This window comes from Gadus macrocephalus, chromosome 19 (genome assembly GCF_031168955.1).
Source record: "Gadus macrocephalus chromosome 19, ASM3116895v1".
NCBI classification, from domain to species: domain Eukaryota; kingdom Metazoa; phylum Chordata; class Actinopteri; order Gadiformes; family Gadidae; genus Gadus; species Gadus macrocephalus.
Window position 1 is genome coordinate 8,109,557 of NC_082400.1, and position 12,276 is coordinate 8,121,832.

The 12,276-nt window shown below is 42.3% G+C and overlaps 1 protein-coding gene across 1 annotated transcript in view; it reads left to right on the forward strand.

Moving 5' to 3' along the window:
- Positions 1-238: 238 nt before the first annotated feature.
- klf4 (Kruppel like factor 4) overlaps positions 239-12,276 on the forward strand; it is a 24,305-nt gene continuing 12,267 nt past the window's right edge. The window contains exon 1 of the mRNA XM_060038207.1: positions 239-361. The gene's annotated coding sequence lies outside the window, so the exon portion shown is untranslated. The remainder of the gene's footprint in view (positions 362-12,276) is intronic.

Consider the following 12,276-nt stretch of genomic DNA (forward strand, 5'->3'; position numbering starts at 1 on the left):
CTCTCTCTCTCTCTCTCTCTCTCTCTCTCTCTCTCTCTCTCTCTCTCTCTCTCTCTCTCTCTCTCTCTCTCTCTGCCTGAATCTTATTGGTTGGACTTTGGTCATCTGCAATGAAGATGTGCATTGCACCACACACACACATTCCACTTAACTCCTATACAGTCAAGTTACAGATAAAAACCTATATCAGGACACTAATGGTCATGTTGTCACTACACCAACACACCCACGGTTTATTGAATGAGGAGGAGAAGAATGTGGTCATTGAAACCGAAAACCCAACAACATGCACCTGCATCCTAGCTACAATTATAGTCACTAGTGTGTCCCTAGTGAATAGTGTGCAGCCTCACCAGCCCAGGTAGGCCTCATGCAGCCCCTGTCACTAACAGTATTTATTCAATCAGATTGTGATGCCATAGACAGGTGCAGGCAAGGAAAACTAGGCCATTCTGAGGGAATCGGTGGGGAGGGGTCTGTGTGTATAGGTCAGGGGTCTGTGGTTATTTTAACAGGATAATTGGTTCAAGTCACAACACTTTAGTTTCAATTGACCATGTCTAGACTCTGGAAATATTTTGTCATGTGTCTTGTTTCTGAAAGTGTGAGAGTTGGACATTTAGTTTGGTCAAACACCAAATCTAGAATGAGTTCATAGGAATTTTAAAAGAGATCTTGCTGTGCCGCCAGCAATTTAGTCATGATTAGTTGCACTAGCTGTGTTTGCTCTTCTGCAAACAGGTAGACACAGGTAAAGACGAACCTGTTTCAAACCTATCTGAAGATGCCAGTGCAGTTGTTTAATAAGGTGCATAATTCTTAATGAACCTGGTACATTGTACACATTGAAGGGGAATTTACCTTAAAGGGACACTATCTTCAAGGCTATAAGTTGAACAGGCGTCAGAGAGACGAACACGTCAACAACACTTTACAGAACGGCAGAACAATGGACAGTCATGTGTGCTGATCTTGGGACACTTATAACTTCTGTTTGCGGAAGATGGCTTTTGGATTTTTTTGTTTACAAAAGTGAGCAATCAAGTTGATTTATGGTTTTATGATTGTCTGCAACGGACTGGATTCCTCTCATTGTGTTTCACAATGAAAAGTCATTGGAAAACACGCATGGCACTATCTGTTCTGAAAGCTCTGTGGTAGCAAAATATGAACGCGATGTTATATTCCTTGTTCCCCAGGCTCCAGTCTGTGTTTACTTATTGCCCAAACTTTTTTGTCTGACCACCAGAATGATTTGACTGTTAAATAAATTAATAGCAATGTGTTAGCAAGTCAAAGACGATTTAGAATAAGAAATCCTAGCAATGCATGCTTAGATTGGCTGGTTTTGGAGGACATAGATAATCAATTGCTTAATAGGCATCGGCATTTTATTGCATAACGTGAACTCGTGAACTCGTCCATGACTGAAACTGTCCCTAGGAATTACATTTTTATTTGACTCAAAATCACAAGTTGAGGTCTAACTGATGTGCTGTTATGCTGCTAAAAACAATTTAGTTACCAAATTAGGGGGAACGAAGGGTGAGGAAGACATTCCTCAGATACTCCCTGTCCTGGTATTTCCTCTGAAGAAATGACTACAAATCCCTGTGATATAACCAGGCCAAAAAGTTGCATGGAGCCCATGCCGGATGAACTGTGTGACGAGTACAGTTCATTAGACAACAGAGTAGAACACAATAGAAAGCATAGACACAGAAACAACATAGATCTCAAGATTACACTGGTAAACCCAGAGCAGAAGACTGCCAAAGTACGCAGTTGGGGGATTTTGATGTTGTCATCCAAACCTCACAAACCCTCAGGGTTGGTTTATGGACTTGTAATTCTTCATTTATACGTCTAAAGCCTGTGCTTTGGTTGCCTGTAAGAAAGCGAAAACAAATGTGATACAATTGAGGGTGCTCGAGCCGAGGGGGAGCTGCATGAAAGGTTGAGGATTGTTTTAAGTTTATAGAGAATACTGTACACCCCACCGTAAATATGAGGAGAACAAAAGTAGCATGTGTGCATATACTTAATTGTATATCATTAGCATATATATGAACTCCTGGACTTGAGGTTATCAGAACCAGTTGTATTGGATGTTCAAATATATCAATGATGTGCTAGCTTTTACATAATTTGAACCTCCATCATTAGCAATAGCTGTTCGCTCAAATTCTATAAACATACTTCAATACACCATGCCAAGACACGTCGCATTCACATTAGTGGTTTGTATAACAACACAAGCCACTTATCAGCCAAACTGTCACATCAAACATCCTGCATCAGGCCAGAGTGTTAATGGTTGCCAAGGTGTTAAATAGTTGGGGTTCACACATCAGGATTAACGTGCAGGATTAAGCTGAACAGGGATGGGACGGACAAAGACATCTTCACGCATGCAGGTGTTGAGGTTTGTGAACGTTGCAGTGGCTGAACCGCGGCCAGAAGTGGGTGTGGGTTGGCTTCCTCTGGCAGTGGTTGTGCAGCAGATCAGGCTAAGCTTGGCAGAGTCTCTCTTCCACATTGGGGTGCGGAGTGAGTCTTTGTCAACCGGCATTGAAGTGCTGCATCACATGTTGTAAGAATGAGGGCAAGGAGAGGACCTGGCGGAAGGCCACGGGGTTAAACTCAGGTGTGCGGTGTGTGCGTGTGTGTGCGTGTCTGTTTACGAGTGGATTCATGTATTTTGATGGTGTGATGGGTCTACTCATGTCTCCATACACGTACACCCATCGTTGAAATGTATTGCATTCTATTTTTATCATTTAGCCGATGCTTTCAGCAAATACAGATAAATGTTATTAAAGGACAATAACGATCTGGGATCAAACCATCTGTAACCAATATAATGAGTTAAAATGACTTCCTTGTACTGACTCTGCCTACAACATGTATCATCATCACAAAGACCAGGGTTGTTATTAACATTCGTGGCAGGCGCAGTCACGCGAAATTGGCGCAACAATTTGATTTTGCCGAATTATATATTTATTATGATTTATTGAAACCAGGAGAGATGCTTTGGTCCCTTTGTTGGTTTGATCACCCAGACCGGTTTTGTCCTCTAAGAAGCAGGTAGGGCATTTTCCTCAAGGATCATCAGAAGATGGCTGAGGACATTGGGGTATCGAACCCAGAGTCTTTCAGTCTGGGACACCCTCTCCACTGCACTATGAAGCTCTTCAGGAGAGTGCTACAGATATCTCTAAACAGTAGCAGCTGCAGTGCCTTCACAAAAACCTAGTTTCCATGGTATTCTACTAACCCACCACAGCAAACGATTAACCTTTTCCATGGTTAAACCTGTCTCTGGTAAAACCTGTCTTTGGTTCAACCCAAGTCCTATTAAAGGACTCCTGTATTGTTCAGCTTTCAAAAGGGGTTATGATATGATCTGTCTCACTCTCTCGCTCTCTCTCTCTCTCCTTCTCATTTTCTCTCTCTTGGTTTCTTTTTCTCTCATTCAATCAAGATTCAAAGGGCTTTACTGGCATGGAAAACATACATTTACATTGTCAAAGCACAAATCTAAAATAAGATACAACATAGAAACACAAATAATAATAGGACTAAAAAAAAAATGCAAAGAAAATCACATTTATATACAATAAAATATTATAAATGGATCAGGATATCATCTCTCTTCCTGTTCCTCTCCCTCCTCCCTCCTTCTCTCTCTCGCCCTCTTCCTCTCCCTGTGTGTGTGTGTGTGTGTGTGTGTGTGTGTGTGTGTGTGTGTGTGTGTGTGTGTGTGTGTGTGTGTGTGTGTGTGTGTGTGTGTGTGTGTGTGTGTGTGTGTGTGTGTGTGTGTGTGTGTGTGTGTGTGTGTGTCCGCACCACTGGTGCGGATTCAAAAGGGGCTACGTCTTGAGGCCTTCACGGCCCTGGCATGGGGTCAGAGTCACAACAGACGGGAGTCTTATCTCAGCTCTCCTTTTCCTTCCTTCCTAGAGGAAGTCAGAGCTAGAGTGCTGGCAAGGCCTCCGTCCATCCATCCAACCCCCACCACCTCGGACTCCCCCCCCAAAAGGCTATCAGTCTGTCCGGGGAGCTTCCTTACTGGACCCTCCCCTGGCGGGGATTGGGGCTGTTGCATAACGGCTAGATTAAAAGGCACGCAGAGATGAGGTCGTTATCGTGGGACCATGTGACCTACATTGCCCGAGCGTTTCTCATCTTCTTCTTCTTGTCTTTGGCAGGGGTTCATGCCGTCATGCACGGGGTCCTCCCCTTTCCTGCGTGGGCGTGTGTCTGGGTGGGTGTGGTCACAAGCGGTGAATGAATGGGGCCTAAATGAACGTGGTATAAAGCACAGTGGAACAAACACTCACACCTCCTCAAACACTAAAAACCAAAACCCTAAAGACATCATTTTTTAGACCGCATAAATTTCAGTATGTGCTGACATTGACAGGATGTAACGATAAGACATGAGGAAAAATACAATTAACAAAAAATATAAAAATACAAAAAGAGTGGGATATCTTAATTTGTTCTGAAAGTTCTGAGTTGAGAACTACTTTGACCGAATGGCAAGATAGACGAAAATCCACTGGGATAACAAACCATGTCTGGAAATAGACTATACAAATAAAAATACCCAATTTCTACTCTTGAAATTAAAACAGAAACCACTATGTCCATGGCACTTATCAATTTTAACATCAGCACCCCCACACCAGCAGGAAATGGTCTTTTAATGGTCCCGTCGTCTCTGTACCGGAACATGACCCTACTTTCACCAAATTAGCAGGCGATATATACACGCTTACGTGTCTCGGAGAAACGGCCCTTGGACCAGAGTACAGTCCGGGCATTTATCTAGCTCACCCCAAGAGGCTGAACCAATCACAGAAAACCACTCTGAGCAGACCCACCGGTGGGGCTGAGCTTTAGCAGAGAGCCATTCAAATCGGAAGGCTATGAGTTTGTATTACGCAGCCCAACTCTTTCCGATTGGTCTGTGTATCCGTCGGAACGGTGATGTTTCACAAGGAAAAAATGAAGGGAATGGAGATCCACTGGTGTGTGGAAATGTAGATTAACATCCGGTTGGCGGCAACACCTAGGTGTGTTCAGGCCGATAACTGAAGTCTCATGACCCCGGCTACACTAAACTATGGATGAGGTCACTTGAGATGAAGGGGTCCATTCGTCCCACAGACTCTAAGTTGTGAATGACGACCTCAAAGAACTCAACGCTAACTGTATTTCTGAATGTCTCAAATTGACAAGAAGAGTCCTTTGAATAATAAGGTATTATTAAGTTCCATCTCCTCAGCGCTAACATTGCATGATCACAAACGCCAAGACACATATAAAAAGCGTAGTGCTGTTGCCCTTATGATGATCTGAAAAAGCCATAAAACGTTTGAAGCTCTGAGACAGACAAAGTAAACCGAAGAGGCCTTTCACAACAGAACGGATGTTAATGAGTTAATATATATATATATATATATATATATATATATATATATATATATATATACGTGTGTGTGTGTGTGTGTGTGCCTGTGTTTAGTTAGTGCGATAAAAACTCCACTCCACTATTTGAGGTTGTAGGGTGTGTACACCAGACCAACGTGTGTATTATCATCAAGTGAATATTTACACCCCTATATCTTATTTCTGTTAATGGTGTCTGACGCAGTGTTTAGACGCTGTGCGTGTTGGAAAACCTGACTCAGGCCAATTAAGTCCCTTGCACCGTTCACCGAGCATATTTTTATAATAATAATTATACTTATAAAATAATTATACAATTATTTTTATGATTGAAAATCAAGCTCTGTTCCCAGAGGTGAATGGAAGCTCTCGGAGGTAATGGAGGACTTTGGATTCAGTCTTCGGCCCTCTTCTGTCTCATTGTTCTCAGTGTTTCCCTTCTTCCATCAGTATCTTGTTAGTTGGGTTTGGTTGTTTGTTCCGTAGCCGTGAACAGGGAGTAACAGGGATTGTGATTGTGATGACGACGATGAAGACGAGGACAGCACTTGAAGCGGCTGCCGTGCCTACGCACATATCAGAGTATGAGTCATAGGGAGAGGAGGGTCCTCTCTCTACACCTCTCTCTCTATTTCTCTCTGTCGGTCTCTCTCACTCTCTGACTCTCCCTCTCTCTCTCTTTCCCTCTTACTCTCTCTCTCTATCTCTCTGTCTCTCTCTCTCTCTCTCTGCAAGGTTTGTTGCCAGTATTAAAATAATAATGAGGGCAGAAAACCAGTTGGACAGCAAGTGACACCATTGACATTCTCTGTAACAGAATGCAGGGAAAGTATTTTACAATTGAACTGTAGTGAATTGGCCGGGGTTTTCATCTTGGCAATACAAATAAAGTAAGAATTGGGGTGTAATGTGTTTTTTCTTTTCCTATTCTAACACAGCATTGCACAGGTGAGTCATCTTTAAGACCTGAGATGCCGCCATTTATATTTTCTCCACATATTTCTCGATACATATTTCTCGTTACAATGGCTTGTATCCCTGTATTCTTTGAAAATGTTCTCCATTTTATAACCCCTTGGCAAGAACACAGAGTTGGTGGTCTTGTTTTTGACAAGAGGACTGCATCTTAAAGGATTCTTCGCTCCTCAGTCCGCCTTCTGTGTCACAGCAGGTAGAAACTTTGACATGGAAGCTATCTCCTTTGCCTTGTTTGCATGGCAGAGTAATGAGCCTCCGGATATATTTAACCTAGATAGCACAAATAAAGCTTGACTGTATAAGAGTCAAGGGCGTCAGTTTGTTTTTAGAAGTGGTGGGGACAATAACCATAAGCTTGAGTGTGGTCTGAAAAGTGCTGGGTACCCTTATGTAAGCTATTCATCCATTCAACGCTGCATTACAATATGCTCTACAGTGTATTGTCAGGTGTTGAAATTATTCGAATATTCGAATACTGGTTCGGAAAATTAGTATTTGAAGCTTAAATCAGTATTCGGAGCTTCGTTATTTATTTTTTTCACATACGTGACTTTACCAGAGCGAGGGAGGCAAACTATAAGCGTCAGCGACGCCAAGCAGAGAAGCGAGAGAGGTGGAGGAAGAATAGATATCTTGTTTCCCTTTACTTTATAACACAACATTAGCGGGATCTCTGGAGGAAAAGTAATACTTAAAACCTTAGCTTAGTTGTTTGTTTACGTTCGCTGTACAGCGCCGCGCCAATCAACTGTGACTGGCTTGCTGCAGAGCGTCTTGGGAATACCCGGTCATATAATGGATATAATATGGACACATAAGACAATCAATATTCGGTATTTGTTTTGGATTTAATGTACAAATTCCCTGAAAAGATGCACGTTCCAGGATGAATTGAAAAGCTCCCGTAAGGGCTGAGATGGCAGAGAACAGCTGATTTGGAACGGAGCAACAGCTGTTCGCTTTCACGGGGAAAAACTAAGGAACTTCAACTTACTTAGGCCTACTAATTAACGTTCAAAAGCTATTAAATCTTCAACAAAATATGCAGATACTGTCAAAATCGGTTCCAGGGAGTATATAAGGATTATTAATGTTGTTTTTTTATGGTGTTTTTTTCTGGAACGAGTATTCGAATATTCGCTCGGAAAAACCAACGAGTATTCGAAGCCTGAAAAATGGCATTCGGGCCAGCCCTATGAAGATCCTATTCGAACAATAAAAGTTGAAAACCACCGTTTGTGTTTTGGCTTGTTTTGCCAAACGGCGTTGTAAACACCAGGGTATTGGCTCGGGATATGTAGGCCTAATACTAATACACAGAGGACAAAGAACAGTGTTGGCTATTTAACACTTATCTTGATATCAACAAAGTTTACCAGACAAACAATGCCAGACTGTAAAGGGGGTACGAAATGAAACGAGGTACTGAGCATCAGCCTTTTGAAGACGAGCAAGGGCTGCTGGTAGCATACGTTATGCTGCATTAAAAAAAGAAGAAAAATACAAGCACCCAGAGGAGAATTGCATCTGCCAAATCCTGACCACCAGTAGGCCTAAACACTTGCGAAGGACCAATGTAGACTTCACTCGTTACAACATCATCGCAAATAAAATCCCCTTCAGTTTAGGATAATCACACAGGTTATGCGAGAACATATTTATGTCAGGATAGGCCTACCAGGCTCCAAGTCGTCACATATCTCAATCAGACAAAACCAACTATAACCACATTGGCATAGCAATCGCACCGTGTGTAGCTGCTACTAGCTGCAATCTATATATACAATGCATACTAACTGGAGCACCAACCAGAATCAGATCACAATTGCTTTGGACCGTGGGTAACCTTTGGCCAGGTCACGATTCACGAGCAAACAGAACCAGCAGCAAAGTTTACGTAAACCAATTTCTTACCTTATGTGGCCCTCCACATGCAGGCTAGATGACGTATCCATATCGATATCCAGTGTCACAAACATGCTTTTTATAGGAAGCAAAAGGACCGGCTATTTTCTGAATAAAAATGTAAATTTTGGCTGTCTGTCTTGAAACTTCTCCAGTGCGTCACACACCAAACGCAACGGGACGACAAGATCCCATACAAAGTGAACGTATAGACGCGTATCGGGCGAATTTTTTTAATTTGTCGCGCCACACTTTCGCCGTGCACAGGCGAGCGCGTTCACGAGGATTTGTGGCGCAACAAATTTCAACTTTGACACGAATTTCACGTGATGACAGCCAATCAGCGTTCAACAGCGTGGCCACTGAGTGACATGTGTAACGTAACAGCCAATCAGTGTTCAACCGTCAAACTCAGCGCAGTGCAGTCCGGGGTGTACTGCAGCATGGAGGAGAAAGTGATTGTTGCCGTTTGCGACTCTCGGAGCTCTATATATAATAGTATATAATATATATATATATAATATAATTGTATATATAATATCACGGCCAAAAGCTCTGTGTGCCTCCGGATGGCCGTAGCGCGGGGAGCTCATAGGGATTGGGCTTCTCCGGAGTCGGGGTTTGTTTACTGGCGTTGCTATGGGTTCCGGTCTTGTGTGTTCCAACGGTTTATTAGGTAGGCCTATCTAATAAATGATGTCTTCGAGCGCGCCTATCACATGATTTTAGACTCGACGATTTCGGTTGAGTATGTGGGGATTTTTTCAGTCGCAATTGGTTTGCACATTTTTAAAACTGGTGGGGACAAAATTCGTATTTCAAATAGTGGGGGGGACATGTCCCCCGTAATCGACGCCTATGATAAGAGTTATTATTCACTTTAGTGTGCGTAGGCGCTTTCTTTAATAGCAAAATTATGTCCTCTGAACGCTTATGTGTGTGCTTACATTATGCATGTGTGTGCGCACACTCTTTGGCTTCTATTTGGCTTTTCTCTTCAGTGACATTATACAAAGACATTTTGCGACAGCTCGATATGCCCCAGCACATCCTCTCTGTGTCCCAGGGTTTGCCCTGATGGATCTTGTGGGTCCAAGAGGCAAATTTGTTCAGTATGTCCAGACTGTACGCCAAATCTCTAAATGTTCTGTCAAACGGGGCCGGTGGGGCCGGCTGTTTGACCGAATGTCATAGTGCCTGTGGCTTGAAGTGGTTCATTTACATTTAGGGCATTCAGCAGACACCTTTTTTCCACGCGACTTACAATAAGTACATTTGTCATAAGAAGGGAAACAATATATCGCTGTTGGTACAGTAAGGATGTTCATAGAACCAAGGGCAAGCACTTACAATCGCTACGTTAACCCTTTCCCCTTACATACAATCAGTGGCGAACAGTGGCTCCAGGCGAACAGTAATTTAGGGGCCCCTGCATCTACCGGTCTATTGTACCTTATGTCGCATAATGAGATACTCCATACAAGGGATGAACAAAAGTCACATATCCTTCTTTCATGCAAATGTTAATTATCTATTTACAAATTGAGAATAACATTCAAAACAATAAGATTAGTTATGTTGACACATTACACTGACTGTTAACCTTATGTCATCATATACCTGAGGGTTTCCAGTAGGTCACAGCAGCTATATGCTGTGACCTACTGGAAACCTACTGATAGCTGATTCCAGCCATCAGTATTTTTCCTGTGCTCTTCAGACCTTTCATGGTTGATTAGATGCATTGCAAGGTTATTCGAGTGTTTAAATCCTTCCTCACTCAGTTGTTTTTGTTTTCCAAAAAGGCAACAACAAAAGCAAAAAACACGGTCTGCACTTTCACTAGACTAACCAAGACCTGTTCACCCTCTCATCATTTTTCATTACTATGTAATAGTATGCTTTTGTGAATCTGCGGCCCTTGGGCCAGAGTGCTGGGTCATCCACTAGAATATGTGTGCGCCTGCCCAAGACACAGCAGCTTGGGCCAGAGTGCTGGGTCATCCACAAGAATATGTGTCTCGCAGTCATTGTTATCGTTATTGTCATCAATTTCAATAACCGAAGTGGAAGAAGGAGAATGAGCAATATTCACTACCAGTTGTGCATCATCTCCGTCCGTTTGTTGACACACGTCATTAGCATCGCTGCTGGCTGAGCCAGAGCCACTTGGAATGAAAGGAGCAGTAACGTGACGGCAAACGACGTTGACGGCTGCTCTTGAGCCGCCGACGGTCCCGCTAACACTGCGGTGGCTGTATAAAAAGCTGGATAGCTTTGGCAGATTTGAAAGCAAGTCCTGCCTTTGGTCTTTCTTCTTCTTTTTATGTGACCCGCTTTCGTACGATCGCTTCATGTTTCACTCGATTCATGTCTCACTCGATTTCTCTCTCTCTCTCTCTACCGCTTACCGTTTTGAATTTGACATCATTTCTGCATACGCGTGATGAGCGTGATGCGCGTAACATGGAATAGTCCATGTAGTGCAGACTGAAGGGGGGTGCACACGGAAAGATCGTCAAAATATGAGTAATTAGACATCCCGATGCTACTATTGTGAAGAGATTTTTATAAAAATAATAAATATGCGGACAAAATATTTGCATTGGGGCATTTTGGGGGCCCCAAAAACCTTTTATGGGGCCTGGGGCTCCAGGCAAATGCCTGGTTTGCCTAATAGTACGGCCCGCCACTGCATACAATGATAGCCAGGATAAGATGCTACACAACTAAGTAGGCCTACTATAACTAAGTACGACTTACAATAGGTGCGACAGTGGTGCACACTTTTTGGACACCTTGAGGGTTCTGTGTGCATGCCAAATACCGCGACCTCTGACCCCTGTTCTTTCACCCTTCTCATTGAAAAGTAAAATTCTTTGATTTAGGCGCAGAATTTTGAATGTATTCAGTATTCAGGATTTGATGAAAAGTAAAGAACAATGCCCTGGATTTCTAGCTTTCCAGATTGTTCCACTTTTTCCACTTTTGTTCCGCCTATTTTTTCCTCGATTTCCCTCCATCTCTTTATTTATTTTGCATGTTGACCTTGTTACCAAACTAATAAACACAACTTCAGCGGGAGACACATAGTCATTACAAAATGTCAAGGGGCTTTTACATTACGACAAATATTATCAACCCTTTATGTAACTTTGGTCAAACTACATATTATTTTGTGAAAAACTAGAGTTAGGACTTCAGAACTCTCAAAGATGACTGTACAGTAAGACCTTAGAGAAAAAGAATGGGATATCAGTACCCACTGGCGTTTTAAATGCCCATCTCCTTTCTAATGCAGATGTTCAATATGTCTTGGTTTGCGAATACTTGTCCTGATTAAACTCATTTTTGTGCCTAATTAGAGCAGCTTTTTTCAGATCTGTGCATAATTACTGACACATCATTTTCTCTATTTAATGTTGTTTTTTCAAGTATAACTAATAAACCTAGGCCAATAAAACAGCAGACGCCAAATGTTAATGACAAGCACGTTTTCGTTATGTTTATGATTATTCACGTGTAATGTTTAGCCAAGTCCCAATCTTATCCTCGAGTACTTATCAGTGATTTCTGTATCTGATTACAGCATGATTGTCTTTGGAATCCCCTGTTGATCACAGTTTATATGAAAGAAGAAGTGTATGTGATGTACTTATTATTATTTTTGGAAAAACATCCACCAATGGGGACAGTTTTTCGCTGATGTGGAAAAAGAATGGTTTGGTCCCATCTAGGGTTTTAAAGAAAATACTTGCCATCCCACTCATTTAGTTATCTTTTAAGTAAATATTCTACTCCATGCGTCTTAAGGAATGTCTGTGTGTTTGTGTGAGTTCCTGCGTGCGAGCGTGTGAATGCATGCGTGCGTGGGTGTTTGTGTTACGATATTCGATGGGATTTTATGGTTCTCTGGACGTTGTATTCACCTGA